The sequence below is a fragment of the Suncus etruscus genome, chromosome 14 (genome assembly GCF_024139225.1).
Source record: "Suncus etruscus isolate mSunEtr1 chromosome 14, mSunEtr1.pri.cur, whole genome shotgun sequence".
Classification (NCBI taxonomy): Eukaryota; Metazoa; Chordata; class Mammalia; order Eulipotyphla; family Soricidae; genus Suncus; species Suncus etruscus.
In genome coordinates, this window is record NC_064861.1 from 74,500,808 (window position 1) to 74,516,791 (window position 15,984).

The 15,984-nt window shown below is 42.6% G+C and overlaps 1 protein-coding gene and 1 non-coding gene across 2 annotated transcripts in view; one reads left to right on the forward strand and one right to left on the reverse strand.

Moving 5' to 3' along the window:
• Positions 1 to 15,984, forward strand: part of CDH13 (cadherin 13) — a 733,255-nt gene that overhangs the window by 587,739 nt on the left and 129,532 nt on the right. The window lies entirely within an intron of this gene.
• Positions 13,449 to 13,639, reverse strand: LOC126028902 (U2 spliceosomal RNA). Its single transcript, XR_007502587.1, has one exon. It is a non-coding gene; the product is annotated as a U2 spliceosomal RNA (small nuclear RNA).

Here is a 15,984-nt window from a genome sequence, read left to right on the forward strand (position 1 = left end):
GAAAGGTCTATCTACTTCCAAGGTGCCAGATCCTTGGCCTGAGGACTCTGCTTTCTCCATGCCATTCTCCAACTGAAGGCAGTCCAGGGAATATTGGTGCCACTACCTTCTGGGCCAGCACTAGCCTATTGAAAAATGTCTAATAGTTTGGAGCTGGAGATATAATACAGCAAGTAAACTGACCCTGGTTTGATCTCCATATCCTGTATGGTCCCCTCGAGCCCACCAGGAATGAGCCCTGAGCTCAGAGCCAGAAGTAAGCCCTGAACACAACCAGGTATGGCTAAAGAAAAAAAATTGTCAAAGTCAAAGGCTTTTGAACACCCAATGACCAACATTAAGTAAAAATTTAGACACACACACACACACACACACACACACACACACCACTGTTGAAGAGACCAAATTTCCTTCTCTGATAATGCAGACTGAGCACACAAAGCTGATCGGTTCATTCACAACTAATGCAATCATTCACTATCCCTGTTGAAAATCACTCCGCAGCAGGAAGTTCTCTGGGCTTTTTGTATTTTGCATTGCCAGGGTCAGAAGAGCATGGGAGTTGGGGCCCACATGCCTTAGGGATATGAGAGGGTCCAGATGAGTGACTCATTCCAAGGTAAAAGCAGCTCCCCGAATACACCATGGGCAGGGTGCACCTCCATTAGCCTTGGTTATTTCTTCCCGAGTCATCAGTAGGTCTGTACATGCTTTCCCTATACCACTGGTATAGGAAAATGGGCTTCTCGTCTCCGTGTTACTCTCCTGCTAGTTCCCTGCCTTCTTGAGTGCCTGCTGCAAACCTGCCCTGTCCCATTTATTCCATGCAGGTGGCACATTACCCCTCCCCCAACATAATTGCAGGACCCATGACCTGGAGCCACAGAGCTGGAATCAACTCTTGTCTTTAAAAATTTGTGGGGTTTTGCACATATGAGGAAATTCTGCCACTGATCTAATGTTCTTGCATAGCAGCAATTTAATTTGCTGGCTAGGTATTAAGAGCTGACAAATTCCTTCTCCTGAAGTTTCTGTCATTCCTCTCTGCAAACCCGCATGTTCTGCCTATTCCCCAGTCTCCTGGAGGAGACACTGAAAAGGGTTTCATTGGACAGCTCCCAGCCGCGCAGCCAGCTAAGCAAAGCCATTTAGTCCTTGGCGCTCTATTTACATTGCATAGAAGAGGCGCTCATTAGAAGCAAACATGTTTCTTAATTAAGGAACAAATTAATTTTTAAAGCAGAGCCGAGACCCTCCTGGGGTTGCAGCAGATAAGGGGCCGTGCACATGGTTGGTGGCTGTCATGCGATCCTTTGCGAGGAGAGTCTAGATCGCGAGGGGGCACAGACCACAGCGTAACATCTATTTGTGGATAAAAATGTCATCATTCCCCCCGGAATCGGCAGAATTGGCTGCATGTCCGGAGCTGGGCCGGGGACTCTGGGAATGAAAGATAGTGCAGCAAAGCTAGGTCCTTAATGAAATCAGAGTAAACCGGAAAAGAAAATAGTCTCCCAAATGCAAGGCGCAATATAATATGCTCCATCCCGGGAGAAAGAGAAGTAAAATACACCAGAAGCACATTGAGAGCAAAACAAATAGCTCTGAAGTAAGGGAGTAGAGGGCAGAGAAAAGATCCAGAAAGCTCCGGAGTTGAAAGTGCCAAGTGAGCCCAGTCTTGAGATCTGAGTGTATGATTCTTCTGGGCAACCCAGAAATGCTTGTTCCCGACAGAAGCAGTCTCTATGCCCAGATTAAGAATATAATGTACCAGCTGGGAAAACAGACAAGTGTGACTGGGACGGAAGCTCTAGCAGACCCAGGTTTAGAACTGGCCTTGAAAGTTCCAGATGGTCGGGGTGATAAAGAGAGGCAAACATGTTAGGACCTCTTGTTGCTAGTCACAGAATTTCAGTCCCAGTGAGTCAGAGCAGAAAATATATTGTGTTGATTCATTTACTTAAAAGGCCAACAGACTAGGAACGGCCAGATATAGATGCTCTAATGGTCAAGTCTTTCTTAGTTGATTCCAAGACTTTATTTTCTGTAGTTTTGACTTTCCCCAAGGTACCAAACAGCAATGTAGCCCCCTATGTCCTCAGTAACTCCAGCCATTCCTCCAATTTTATCAAAACATCATTAATGTGTAATTCTAATCCAAGTCCTATGTCTGACTGTTGGCCCATTTTAAGTTGCATAAGTATCTCTGATACAGTCTATGTATTCAGAGATTTGAAGATGTAGAATTCAGGTCCAAACTGAATGTCCAATCTCCTTTCAAGTTTGAAAGATAAGGAGTATCAGCCCTCTAAAAACACCAAGAATGATAACAAAGAAGGGATAGAAATCAAAGAGAACCCCAATCCCTTTCTTTTGTTTGTTTGTTCGGGTGGTTTTTGTGGCCACACCCGGTGACACTGAGGGGTTACTCCTGACTATGTGCTCAGAAATTGTTCCTGGCTTGGGGGACCATATGGGACACCAGGGGATCGAACCTCAATCTGTCCTAGGCTAGCGCCAGCAAGACAGACACCTTACCACTTGCGCCACTGCTCCGGCCCCCCAAACCCATGTAAAAACAAAAAAGGCAGGTATAGCACAAGAGAAGAGAGAGAAGTCTACAACATAAGAAACTATTTGAGGGTTCCTGAGGACTTTTCAGACAGAAACATGATCTGAACATATTTTCTTTTTTTGTTTGTTTTGTTTTGTGTCACACCTGCCAGGCATTGAACCTGGTCATCCCCAATAGGCTGCATGCAAGGCAAATACCCTACAACTGTGCTGTCACTCCAGCTCCTGAACATGTTTTCATTGAGGGAAAATAAGTTTTCCGCTGCAGGTTATAGGATGGGTGGTAGATAAGAGATGGACAGGAGGCAAGACAAGGGTTTGATCAAAGGTAGTCACGGGAATTACAAATGTCCCCCAATTCATTGAGGGACTGTGTACCTTCCCCTTGTACTCAAACTCTATGACTACCTTCACCAATGGAATGTACTCAAGTGACACTCGCTAGACAGGCAGGTTTCACAGACACTTTTCAACATTCACTCTAGTCATAGATGACACAATGTAAGAAGTTGAGACAGAGCCTCATGCTTCTTGGAGCAGCTCTCTCAAGAGAGAGATGCCAAGGAGCGGGGAGGAGTCAACCATGCAAGTATGAGCACCCCCAAGGAGGTCAGCACTGCTTCCTCTGCAACCTCACATAGGTCTGTGATGAAACACCCAGCTGACTCTTTCCTGAATTTGGTTTTCTTGCTCATCAGCAGGAGGAAGTGGTGAGATCACGACATTTGGGAGGATTTGCTTTCTCCCCTCACATCAAATTAACAGGGATGAAAATAGTATTAAAAATAGGAAAGACATGTGTTACCAGGAACTATTACAAAGTAGCAAATGGCAGGGCCAAAGTTAGACCATACATCTTGCCCACACCTTCCTTGTGTTCAAAAAAAAAACAAAAACAGATCTGTTTCTTCCTCATGATGCTTAATCCCAAAGTCTGTCTCTCCCTATGGATATTAATTACAGATGTCGACTCCACTTTTCTTTCTCCTGGGATTGTTTTTCTGATTGAGCTGTCAAACTCATTGGTGAGCTTTATTGGAAGCCATATACGACTGTCATTTTTCCAGTGTCTATATTTCATTCAAGTCCTTTCTCACATGTCCTAGACATGGCAGATCCTTCATCCTATGATCACCAGCCATGAATGTCACACTACCACAAAGTTGATTAGATTGTGAAATAGGAGTCAAGAAGCTTGCAGGACTCGGCCACTGGTCTCTCATTTCTTCTAGCTAATCGTCACTCTCTCATTGATACTGCTTTCAGCATTTGAACTAGAGAACCCTGTTTGTGGCAATCAGTACACTAGTTCTTAGAGAAGTTGGTCATAGAAGAGGTAGAATTTGTCTCTGTTGTTGTCAGGGTAACATATGGGTAGAGCCTATCAACAAATGAGACAGATTATAAACATTAAAAAGTAACCAATGTTCCCTCTGGGCAGATGGAATCAGAGCAGATAATAGGTGCCTTGGCTTCATTAGTAGAAGGTGCTTTTGTGTAAAGAAAAATGAACTTCTTCCCAGAGGGAGGGCAAGGATGGTCCTGAGTCCCCTTTGAGTCTCACACTACTTGTGGGGAATTCCTGTGAGGAGTAAGAAAACTGCTTCCAGGAAGCTAGCAAATGATTGGCAGTAGCTTGGTATTGTTCTACCATCTCTTGGATCCTGCTGTATGCTGGACATTGTGCTTAGGCTCTTCATGTGCTAGTTCCAACCCTTGAAGCAACCATGAGCTCTTGATGTCACTACAGTTGGAGAAACCTTCTGAGGTTTTTTGTGCCTTCCACTGACACATAGTAGGACCAGGACTGGGAACTCTAAAATCCACTGAGATCTTTCTAGACTATTGCAACTTCCTCTTGGGTGGGGAATGATTTGCTGGAGGGTGGCAGTGAGAACAACACACATGTGGGCCATCAGTTTGAGGCTTTATGGGCTCTCATGGGGATATTATTTGGTCTAGTTGTAATTAATGACAAGATATGTCATTTCATTTTGCATCCCCAACCAATGGATCCCCCCAAGAGTTGGATTAGCCAGATTTTCATTCAGGTCTATACAACTGTGAGTCCATCTGCTGGGCATGAAAATAACACAGCATGTGGCTGTTTCTGAAGCCAAAGATGACAGGATTTGTGCTCTATCTCTGGCTCTTTTTATCTGCCTGATCATAGATAAATTACTTGACTTCTCTGAGACTCGGTTACTTCTTTCTTAAGGATCGTTGTAGTTTATTAGAAAAATTCACTTGAGGATGCCTTTAATTTGTAGTTAACGTCAGTTGAATAAACCCAGCTGCTGTTACCATTACTTACCATACTAGACTAGGATCCACTTTCTGTTCTTGAGCTTCTCAGTTCATTCCATTGTCTCATGCTAAATTTGTACCCAACCAGAAAAACTTGAGTATATATTTTATATGTGCATAGCCAAGATAAATCTCTTCCATTTAGAGCTAGCATTTACATATGTCTCTGTGTATATTTGTGTGGAAACACATATGCTTATTTGTGATGCCATATATAGCCAAAATACATTGTGTTTTGTTGATTTCATATTGGGAAAATATTCTGATGTCATCTCTTTTTAATCTGACTAATTGCCAAGTGTTCCTAACCCCATTTGTTTCATTGATTGAAACATCTCAGAAGCAAATAATCTAGATCTTCCCAACTCATCGCAACTCTAACTCAACTCAGGCCTAGCAGGACATTGGCCACATAGCTTTCAAGTCTCAGCAAACATATTCATTGGATTCCAGCCACATGGCTAAGACAGTAATGAAAACTTTTCATTCTTTGTTGGTTAGTATCTACCAAAAGAGTTGATATAGTGTCACCCAAAAGTATTGGATGGGCAGGTGGAAGATGAAGTTAGTGAGTTGAGTAAGAGTCAAGTCTCTTTCATACAAGAGAGATCTTTGCCCAGGAATGAATTATTCATTGTTTTGGTGAAGTGATGCATGAGTTATAAATTTACATGTGTGAGATCTCATAGCCCACAGCATCCCCCATTGGCTCCACATTGCTGTTCTGAGAGGACGTCTCAGGTGCTTTACTGAAATAATGACTCTTTATCTCTGTCTTGTTCCTGGCTTATCAATCTTGTAACACTGGGCTCCAGGCAGGAAATTTGACGCATGTGCATAAGCAGACACACGTGAGAATTATCTGTAACTGAGGATATTAGCTTAATGGTAGTGATGATGTACAGTGTATCAAGGAAAACACTAAACTGTACATGCTAAATATATACTATTTTATTCCTTTAGAGAATGATTAATGATTTTTTATTCATTCAGAAGCAAACTGTCTTCCTTAAGAAGTAGGGTTTTTTTTTAATTTGCGTATTTTCTAACTGATATGCCATACTACTTATTTTCGTGGGTCTTCAAATTACTGTAGGGATTACTATGAATTAGCTTCACATACTACTTTGAGGATGTAAATTGTAGCATTAAAAATATATTGCTGACCTACTTACGATTTTTGTTTTTCATAGGGAAAGTAATTTAAGTACCTATGAATTATTTTGCATTTTTCTTTGTGAAAAATAATGAATAACTATAGAACTAAGCAGAAGGATTAATCTTAAATTTGAAAAAAGGAAAAGGAGGGGTGATCAATTGGAAATTGCTTAAATGTGTATCACTGGGGAAATAACTAAATTAAAATGTTATACATCCCTCAAATGTGTGCAAAATAGAATGAAAAACCAAAAAAGTACACTTTAATATAATTCATGTCCTATTTTACCACTCATCAACATAATCAGTCAGCATTTCTTGATGTCATTGCTCTTTATTCTGGCTAGTTGCCAAGTGTTTCTAACCCCCTTGTTAAATCTTAGGAAGCAATCTAACCTTTCACAACTCAGAGCAATACTAAATGTCTTAGGGAGACCCTGACCACATAGCTTGAGCTCCTTCTAAATCCCTGGCCCTTTTCTAGGTGATCAGAACAACAAGGGCAGGCTGAACAGTGGTGCAAGCATAAGGCATCTGCCTTGCCTGAGCTAGCCTAGGACAAATCTCGGTTCGATCCCCCAGCGTCCCATATGGTCCCCCAAGTCACGAGTGATTTCTGAGTGCATAGCCAGGAGTAACCCCTGAGTGTCACCAAGTGTGGCCCAAAAGCCAAAATAAAATAAAATATAAGAACAGCAAGGGCAACATCTTCAACAAGGAGAAGTGTGTGGTCTAAGAACAGAATATGGGGGAAAGAATCAGATGTAGGGGATCTAGATAAGGGTATGTCCCATGTGAGACAAAGCACTTAAAAGACCATTTCTATATACATATGTATTTATATATTATTCTTGGAGAAATATGGCTAAGATGACCCAAAAGAACTGGCATGGAGGTTAGGGTGGTAGAAAAGTTGGTCAGGATGGAATATGGAATGATGGATGACAGGTCAAGCAACTTAGGCTAGATAAAAACAATAAAACATTTCTAATGTTTTATTTCTCTGAATAAGATGAAGTCAAAGAAAATATGACCAAATGTTAACAGTTGGCAATTCCAGATGGTCTGTGTACAGACTGTCATGGTATTGTACTTTATGCCTTTCTGTGTTTTAAGACTCTTAAAATAAAGAAGTGGAGAAGGAAACTAATTAACTCTGATTGTGACTAACCATTAGCCCCTTCTTTCTATTTTTGCCTCAGCTATTTTTATATTGGAAGTTCTAAGACATGGTAGATACAGTCAATACCTTCATGTGTCTCTGTGTCATTTAGAACTGGGCTCAGCTACATGTAGCAGAACCATAGTGAAGTTTGTTTCTCTTATAAAAAAGACACCAAGAGGGCATGTCCTTGACATCAGATTCTGCCTCTAAGCACACCCACCATCTCTACCCTCCAGGCCACCTCATGGCTCAAACTTTTTATGGCTAAGAAATTGCAGCCTTGAGTCCTGGCCCAGCATGCACTTCTGCTACCTCTCACTGGCCAGAATGCATCACATGATGACAGAGCTGCAAGGGAATCTGGGAATCCTAGGGTTTCCCTTGGGAATAGCTGATGGCACTGACAGTTTATAGTTTGTTGACTGGTATATTTTGTTTCTTTGTTGCTAATTTAAGTTTTAATTTTTATTTAAGGAAAGGGGGGAAAAGTCTATACTAAAGCAACCCACCATCCCACTCACCAGAGTCCTTATTGACCTCCCCAACTTCCCAGAGAAAACACCCTTTTAGAATTAGAAAATTACTTTTTGTTCATATAGATAATGTCTACTCATTTTATAGTGAGTCTAAAATTTTCAAACTGTTTTAATTAATGCTTTTTTATCCGTGGCAACATGCCAAAACTCACTTTTCGTTTTGTCCCAAATGGGCACCATTTAATAATTTGTTTTTACTATTACCTGAGAGAATTAAGAATATTTTCTTTTACTCATTGCTAAAAACTCATATTCCCTTCTTGCTTTCAGAACCAGACACAGTTCTTTAAACTCCACCAACTCCTCATGACTGAAAATGAGCCTTGTTGGACTATATCTACCATCCTTTCCTGCAGACCTCCCTAGATTCTTCCCACCTGGCCTCTCCTGCCTCTTCATGATTTAGAACCACTATGCCTTCAGCCCAGAGAGTCTCTCAAAGGCAATCTTGCTCCATCTCTAGAATCTTTCAGAGCTGAAGGCACCTCATCACTTAGCCTAAGAGGGCTCTTTTGCCTCTTGAGTCTTGAGTTTATTTAATCAGCTCCTCATAGACTTTTTTCTCCCCATCATTAAACAGCACTTCCTATCCTATCTCCTCATTCACTCCACTCTCAGTGCAGCATCCACCTAACTCCAGTTGTCCATCTAAGGCTAGAATAGAGAGAGAGAGAGAGAGAGAGAGAGAGAGAGAGAGAGAGAGAGAGAGAAGAGAGAGAGAGAGGAGAGCGATCTCACAACAGACCCAGGATGCTGTTTAATTTTAAAAAATGACAAACTTCTCTCTGTCTTTTGTAGCTAGACCTAACAGAATGCTTCTTGAAATTGAATTCAATGTGTAGAAACTAATAGGATGTCTAGGTCTCTTTGGTCAATCATAGGAGCAGTCTCTTGAAGCCTTTGTTTGCTGACTTGCTGGCCTCTTACTTTCCTGCCTCTTTGAATACAAAATAACAGAAAAATTTCCCCCCTTAGAACCTCAAAATGTTGAATACAAGTTCCAGAAGCATTGTTAAATGGGCTGAAGTCACAGTTCTTGGCTCTCTACCATGTGACTTGGAGCAAGTCTTCTGTTCTCCATACACCCTTTCTTTCTTCTTCCCTCAGAGAAGGTTCACAAGTCCCCATCCCACAACTGGTTTGGGGACATCATGAAACAAAGGGCATAGGCACTTAGCAAACTTGCTGGCATATATCAAGGCAAAAAATAATGTCAAGTAATATAAGCAAGGTCTTAATTTCCACCATTGCCCTACTACCCTTGGCAACTTGTGCAGATTAACCCAGGAGAGTCATTTAGAAAGACATTCCTGGAAGAATTAGTCAACAATTCCTTCACACTCAGAACATCTGCAAGAACAAAATCAAGAACATCTCCCCTCAGTTTGACCCCCACGTTAGCCCTGGATGCCTCTCACTGAACCTCTTTCTACTTTGTGTATTCACAATGTGTGATTTATCTCATCACCCAGGTGCTCCATGGCCCTATATCCCCAAATGAGAACCCTCTTTTACATAAGCACTTCAGAGACCCTCAAGTTTAGGAGTTAGCATTGCTACAACATTGTCTTTTGTACCCAGAAATTCAGGTCTGGTTGTTTGGGAGCTAATTACTTAGAAGTCTCTGACCCTGGGTTTCTGGACTCTCAAAAGATAGAGCAAGTCCATTCACAAATATACATATAGTATCTAACTATCTAAACATGTCTATATATTATTCTATGTATATAGTCACATGGCTCTAGAATCATATGGAAATATGCATACATGTAACTATTTCTGTATCTGTGTGACTATCCATAACTTAATATTATACCTTCCATTCTAATCTATGCTCATGCTTTTCCTTCTCATCACCCCTCCTTTTGATAATAGCAGAAAATATTTTCTGCAAGAGTGAGGAACCTGGTTGGCCTCAACCTCGATATATTTACCAGACAGCAGGATCACAACCCTCCAGGTACATATCCGCCCCACATCTGCCATTCCTTCATCTTAGCTCCACTGCCCATTTCCTCCAGAACCCCAGACACCAACACAGGCCCTCCCTCTGTTCCTTTAAACCCTCTACCTCTGGACTTGCCATCAACTCCTCTATGAAAGTGAGAAGGAAAGAGAAGTGAGACAGGTACATTGTCAAAGTGTTTTCACTAAAAGCATAAAGCTAGGGACAGGCCACAGAGTCTTCTTGTAAGAGTTGGCATCTTGAACCACCTCACAGACAAAGAGGAATAAGAAAGGAACCCACAGAGAAAAGGGAAACAGAGCTGTTCTGGGAAGAGAACATAGTGATTTTTTGAGAAATTCTTGTGGGTCAGAGGAGCATGCACAAAATGGGGGCATGGGGAGAAAGTTAGAGAGGTATATGGGGTCAGATGATCAAAAAGTTTATGTGTCTTGGTTTGGAATATATATAGTGACCTTTTTCCTTTCTTTTTCTCCAGACATGCAGTTGGCTTTGAGATTTTCTCATTGGCCCTCAAACAACCTGTTTGTCTTTCCCAAGTTCATTGCCTTCTGTTAGACATACAGCTCCTGAGGCATAAATTCTGTTCTTCCAAACTGTATAGAAAAGGACCTGGCATATAGTAGACACTCAATAAGCACTTAACCAGCCCCAGAGTATATTTTTTTCTTCAACTATGGCCTCCTGGTCTGCTATGAAAGCCGGAAAGTTGGCAAACCTCAGTCAACTCCATTTCAGGGTCCCTCCATCCTCTCCCCATTTGTGAGCAAAGTGTAATGGGTCATGAAATTGCCTCCATTCCTCTGAAGACACTTGTGCATATACTTTACCAACAGTTCACCCTCTGAAACTATGAACCAGGGCACAGAATTCTGGAGAGGCAATCGCTGAAAATCATTCACTGAAATTAGGCAGTATCATCACTTCCATTAACTAGAGCTAAATTTCATAATGCAGGCAATGTCCTCACATTTGTTATAAGAAACACTCTGCCTCACCCTTACTTAGGCAGCTCCAATATCTGTGATTTAGATATGGAGTTGCCCCTTTGATGAATGATGTGCTTTTCCATTGTGACAAAATCCACACTAACCTCCCTTCTTTGGAGGAGCTATGACTCCAGCATGAGCTGGATGCCTACAATGACCCATCACAGTCAGGATGAGTGAAACTGCATTGCTATAACAAGTAAGCCCCACATCCTTGGTGCCTGGGTAAGAAAGCACGTAGCCAGGCCACAAAAGTAGAGTTCTCCACCATGCTGCTAATGCTTTTCTAATATATGCACACTTAAGACAAGGAGAGAGGGATGGAGGTGTTGACTTTCTGATCTCACCTCCCTTGATGCAGAAAAGAAACACAGCCCTGATGTTCTCAGTCCGGTCATCAGTACTAGGTATGTGAAGCCACACAAATTTCCAAAGAGCTCAAGAAGGTAGAGGGCTCCATGGACTCTCAGGTGTTTGGGAGGCCATGTACAATTGTAGGTGCCATTCACCCTTGCAATGTCATTTGGGCTGATCCTATCATGGCTACTTGAATCTTTTCTCCAAGACTGTAAAATGGCCACCTAAATTTATTCTTGCTATCACATCTGCACTCCAGTTAGAGAAGAAAAAAAGAAAGGGTTGGTAATTCTCTTTCAATTATTCTTTAAATACTTCTTTTTATTATCTTCTCCCTTCTTCCCTTTATCTATGCTCTTGGTCTTGTTTCTATTTCATCTTTTTTTTTACTACACTTGAAGAGTCAAATGATTTCTTCCAATATCATGTTCATCTTCTGCCTATTTTCATGGGCCAAAAGTGGGTCCCATACACACCCCTAGTCATGAGGAACTCAGTGAAGGGAATTCATTGGGTATTTTAGTAGTGAATATCATATAGACACACAGGTTGGCTGTTACAAAAACATATGACTGAAACACTAGGTTACCACCATGCAAAGCCAGAACAAGAACTTTACTACAGGAATAACAATAAGGTGGTTTTCTTTCATTTCACTAAAGAGGCAGAAAGAGACGAACAGTGGTCAGTAGTGCAAACTCTTCTGTGCACCCAGGAACTGCTTTCATGTATGTGGTGTGGAGTAGGACTCATTCATTGCCCCGCTACCCTATATAGACCCTTGAAGGATTCTAAAGGATTCTTGAAGGATTCGACAAAGGAAGCTCACAAGCATTGGTCTAGAAGGTTCTCCTCATCCTCATCCTCATCCTCCAGCTTCAACTCTGTGGCTGGTCTTGGCCAACTTCTAGTTCTTTATTATTTTCCAAGGGGCTGTGATTCTGGGAGATATGGGGATTGGCTAGGTGGAGCTCAAACTGTGTGCCTTTTAGCTTGTAGGTGCCTTTTGCTGATGTGGGCATGGGAGGGATATGGTCCTGCTGAGGACTGTCAAACTGGACAGTGAAAAACCCAAATTCAATTAACTGAATAAACCTTGCCTTTACATAGTCCTCAGAAATCAAAGAGCTGGAAAAAAATGGTAAGTGGGACTCATTCAGCCTCCAGAATTAACTTCCTTGCCATGCTTGGACATGTTTCTCTGGTCAATCTCAGGAGTTCTAGCCTTGGCAAAGTGTCAATCACTCACTCTCTATGTGACTCATGAATAGCCCAGCAGATAATGGACAGGAGAGGAAATATCTTCTAGGCCCACTGGAATGCACCCAGTGCCCCTTCTGTGTCTAGGCACAAGACTACATTGCCTGTCAAAATGCTCCCCAGAGATCATTTTCATTGTGCTCATTCTAATGCAGACAACTACACATGCAGGAATTTTTGTGATGTTAAGGCTCTTGCTTCATGGATGCCTTATACATCTGGATGCCAGATACAGCCCGGGATAAGCTCCAAGAGCACTGAATTTCCCTAGCCTTGCTCTCCCACAGTGACCTGAGAACAAGTTCAGCCCATCTCTCGAGGTCTCCTCAGCTCCATCTTCAACCTCCCTCCCTCTGCTTCTCTAGAAGAAGGACATTTGCTGTTGGATTTAGGGCCTGACAGCATCATCCAGGATGATCTCATCTTGAAAGCCTTAACTTGATTGTATTTGCAAAGCCCCTTTGTCGGGGGGAAGCTGTTCGCTTTCTCCATGTCTGGGGATTAGGGCCACTTCTCCTGAGCTGAGGTTCGGCCATGACAGCAGGTCCCCAAAGAGCTTGGAGGGTTTGTGGTTCTGCATTTCTACCACGTTCCCTGTCGCTCAAGTTTGCTCTGAGGTTGGGATCTAAGGGCAGGCTGGCTCCCGAAGAGGAAAATAATAAAATGAATTCTGGCTTTTAAATAGCCTCTTTTCTGTAAAGAGATTTGATCTCATGGGATTGATTTATGGTAGCCATTAAGCCAGATGCATGGCTAGACCCCTCAAATTAATTTTTAAGTTGCTAACCCTTAATTACTTATAGAGGATAGGACCCCGAAAAAAAATGGTTGGAAGCAATTTGAAAATTGTCTCTATGGTTGGTGTATAATGGATGCTATTTAAAACAATAGCTTAGATGACCCCCTAGAAATTATGCAATTTAAGTCAAAGTCATAAGTGGTTCAAATGCCTGGTACCCTAAAAAAATATACAGAGACCCTCTGACTGTGGTTTTTTCTTTACCCAATCTATTTTCATAGAATGGTCTTTTTCTGAGGAAAAAGAACTTAATACTGGATTTAGATCATAAGTGTATGTCCTTTCTGGCTTCAAGTAGGTGGGTCCTAGTTGTTTTTTGTTTTTTGTTTTTTGTTTTTTTTGGTGCACCATTCCTGGAGGTACTGCAATACCAGGTCGATGCATGGAATGGATGGAGCAAGCTTCTATTCCAGTTCCTAGTGCCAAAAATCCATTTAATATATTGTCATCGGATAGATGACGTATCAGATATTAAACTGATAAGAACAGATACTACACTTGATCTTAGCCAAAAGGCGGAGAAGTTTTCTTTTTTCCTCTTTTTTTCTTATTTGAGAGAATCATAACCAGTAGTACCTAAGGCTTTCTCTTAGCTCTGTACTCTAGAATCACTTCTTGTAGGGTTCAGGGGACCATCTGGGGTGCCAGGCAAATGCCCTCCCATCTGTCCCATTTCTTCAGCCCCAGGTTCCTCATTCCTTGTTCTCTTGTCTAAACAGTGTGGGCGATAATATTTTGTCCTCATAATTAGTAGCTTATTATGATGATCAATTAAGAGCACTTTGTAAACTGTCAAGTGGTTTTGAAATATGCAACTTCTCCAATGATGAGGTAGAGAATTAATTTCAAGTGAAGTTAATTTATGGCCATCTGTGGACTAAAGATAGTTCTTGAGGGAAAGTCAAGTGTGCAGTATGTCCATCACATCACATGCACACATATACTCACATACACAGAGTCATCTGCACACACCCACTCATACGCATTGACATACACAAACATTTGCACACATATTCATACATGCACAGACATACACACAGGCCAACATATATATTCAACTACACACACATAATCACATCTACACTCGCACTCACTCCCATGAGTTAATGAAACAGTTGCCCCCACCATGCATCGCTGGGGTGCAGGAGGGAGCTGGCAGCTCAGGGACTGCCCTTGAACCCACCCCCCACCATGACTGGACACCCCCACCTGCTCCTTCCTCTTTTTCATGTTCCAAGGAAAGGGCGTTGGGCATTGAACACATTGTTTGAGGGTTTGTGAGTCTGAGAACATCCTACTGCGTCTCCCCTCTATCAGGGTCACTGCATTTTGGGGACCCTAGGTGCAGCCATCTGCACCCCAGCCCACTTCCTTCTGATGGATCCTCGAGGGAAACTTTACAGAGTGAAAACTGAAGGGCCCCCCAAACTCCAGACTGGCCCCATAACGCTGCTCCTGTGGCAGACCCTAGCCAGACTCCCTGATTTGGGGAACGTGTTTAGTTTCTGCACTTCATCATCTTCTGTTCCAAAATAGAAGGGACCCTAGTGATCTGGAGACACCCTGATGCTGGCCCAGCCCCACTGCTTAGTGGGAAACAGGGTACATCACTCTTTCTTATTAATAAGACGCTGGGCCTTTGTCTTTTTGGGATTAAATTATACGACCTCATTTAAGTAACAAGGCAATATTTTCTTTCTTATCCTGCTCCCTTCCAACGTAGGCTATGTCCCCGTCTCCTTGTTTTCACATTCAAAATGTAAATTTAATTTAGGTCCTAATATTTCCATCCCTCCCGCCGTCACAGTCCGCCCCATAGAGGCCCCGTTTCCCAGCTCCCTGGGCCACCCTGATTTATAATGTGATATTTAGCACCCTCAGCTGCTTCAGAAACCCAAGGGGCAAATTGGTTACCTAGCAACCACGTCCACGCGCCTGCTAATGCTCCAGTTTAGCCCCGTTTTGTTCTAATGAAGTAATAAGTCTTATGAGAATGAAGGGCTGGGATGCGCTGTCTGAGGTCACTACTGGCGAGAAAAGAAATGCTTCTGCAGGATAGATTAGCAGATAAGAAACGTGCTGCCACTCACATACACTCTACACACACTATCATCTCTTCAGTGGCTCATCGTTTTCTAGAAAAATTCAGCCTGAGGGTCTTTCTCTAACCTGGAGATGTTGACTGCCATGTTTGGTGTGTCAGCATTCTGGATTCAGGATGTTGATATGCTACACTTTGGGTGAGGTAATCACATCCCCCACCAGATTTGCCATTTATTCCCCAGCCATCTCACCCAGGCTGGCTTGACACCTGTCAAGCCTGTCATGTCAAATCTCTTGGCAAAGGGAGTCCTGGAGTGTCCCAGGACTCCCCTGACAGCAGCACCATGTCTACACGGTGAACCAATGGTTAATGGCTGATCTCAGCACAAGGAGTTGGCTCAAAGAGGAAAAAAGGAAGGAAAGTGATCCTGGTGATTCCAGAGAAATGTCACGTCAGGTGCAAATGCCAAGTCACAGCCACACCAAAGGAGCAAAGGCATGAGCCTGGATCTTTATCGAATCAAATCTGTCAGCTGAGACTAACAAGGACCCTGCTGCAGTGCCCTGAGAAGGGAGGCCAGGAAAAGTGGGGAAAAAAAAAACAGTACAGTGTCAATGCAACTTAAATTCGCACATGGCACCTTGTGTTTGTGCAAAGTCTCTGCTCAAGGCCTTCAGCCACACACAATTCTGGGGGCCAGAGTCGAGTCCACAACAGAAGAGGTGCACAGGGCCGGGCTTTCAGGTTTCACACCCAGTGATGGTTGTGGCTCTTCAGGTCCCTTCAAACTTTCCCATCTGGGAGTTACAAGTGGGTCACTGTGACCTGA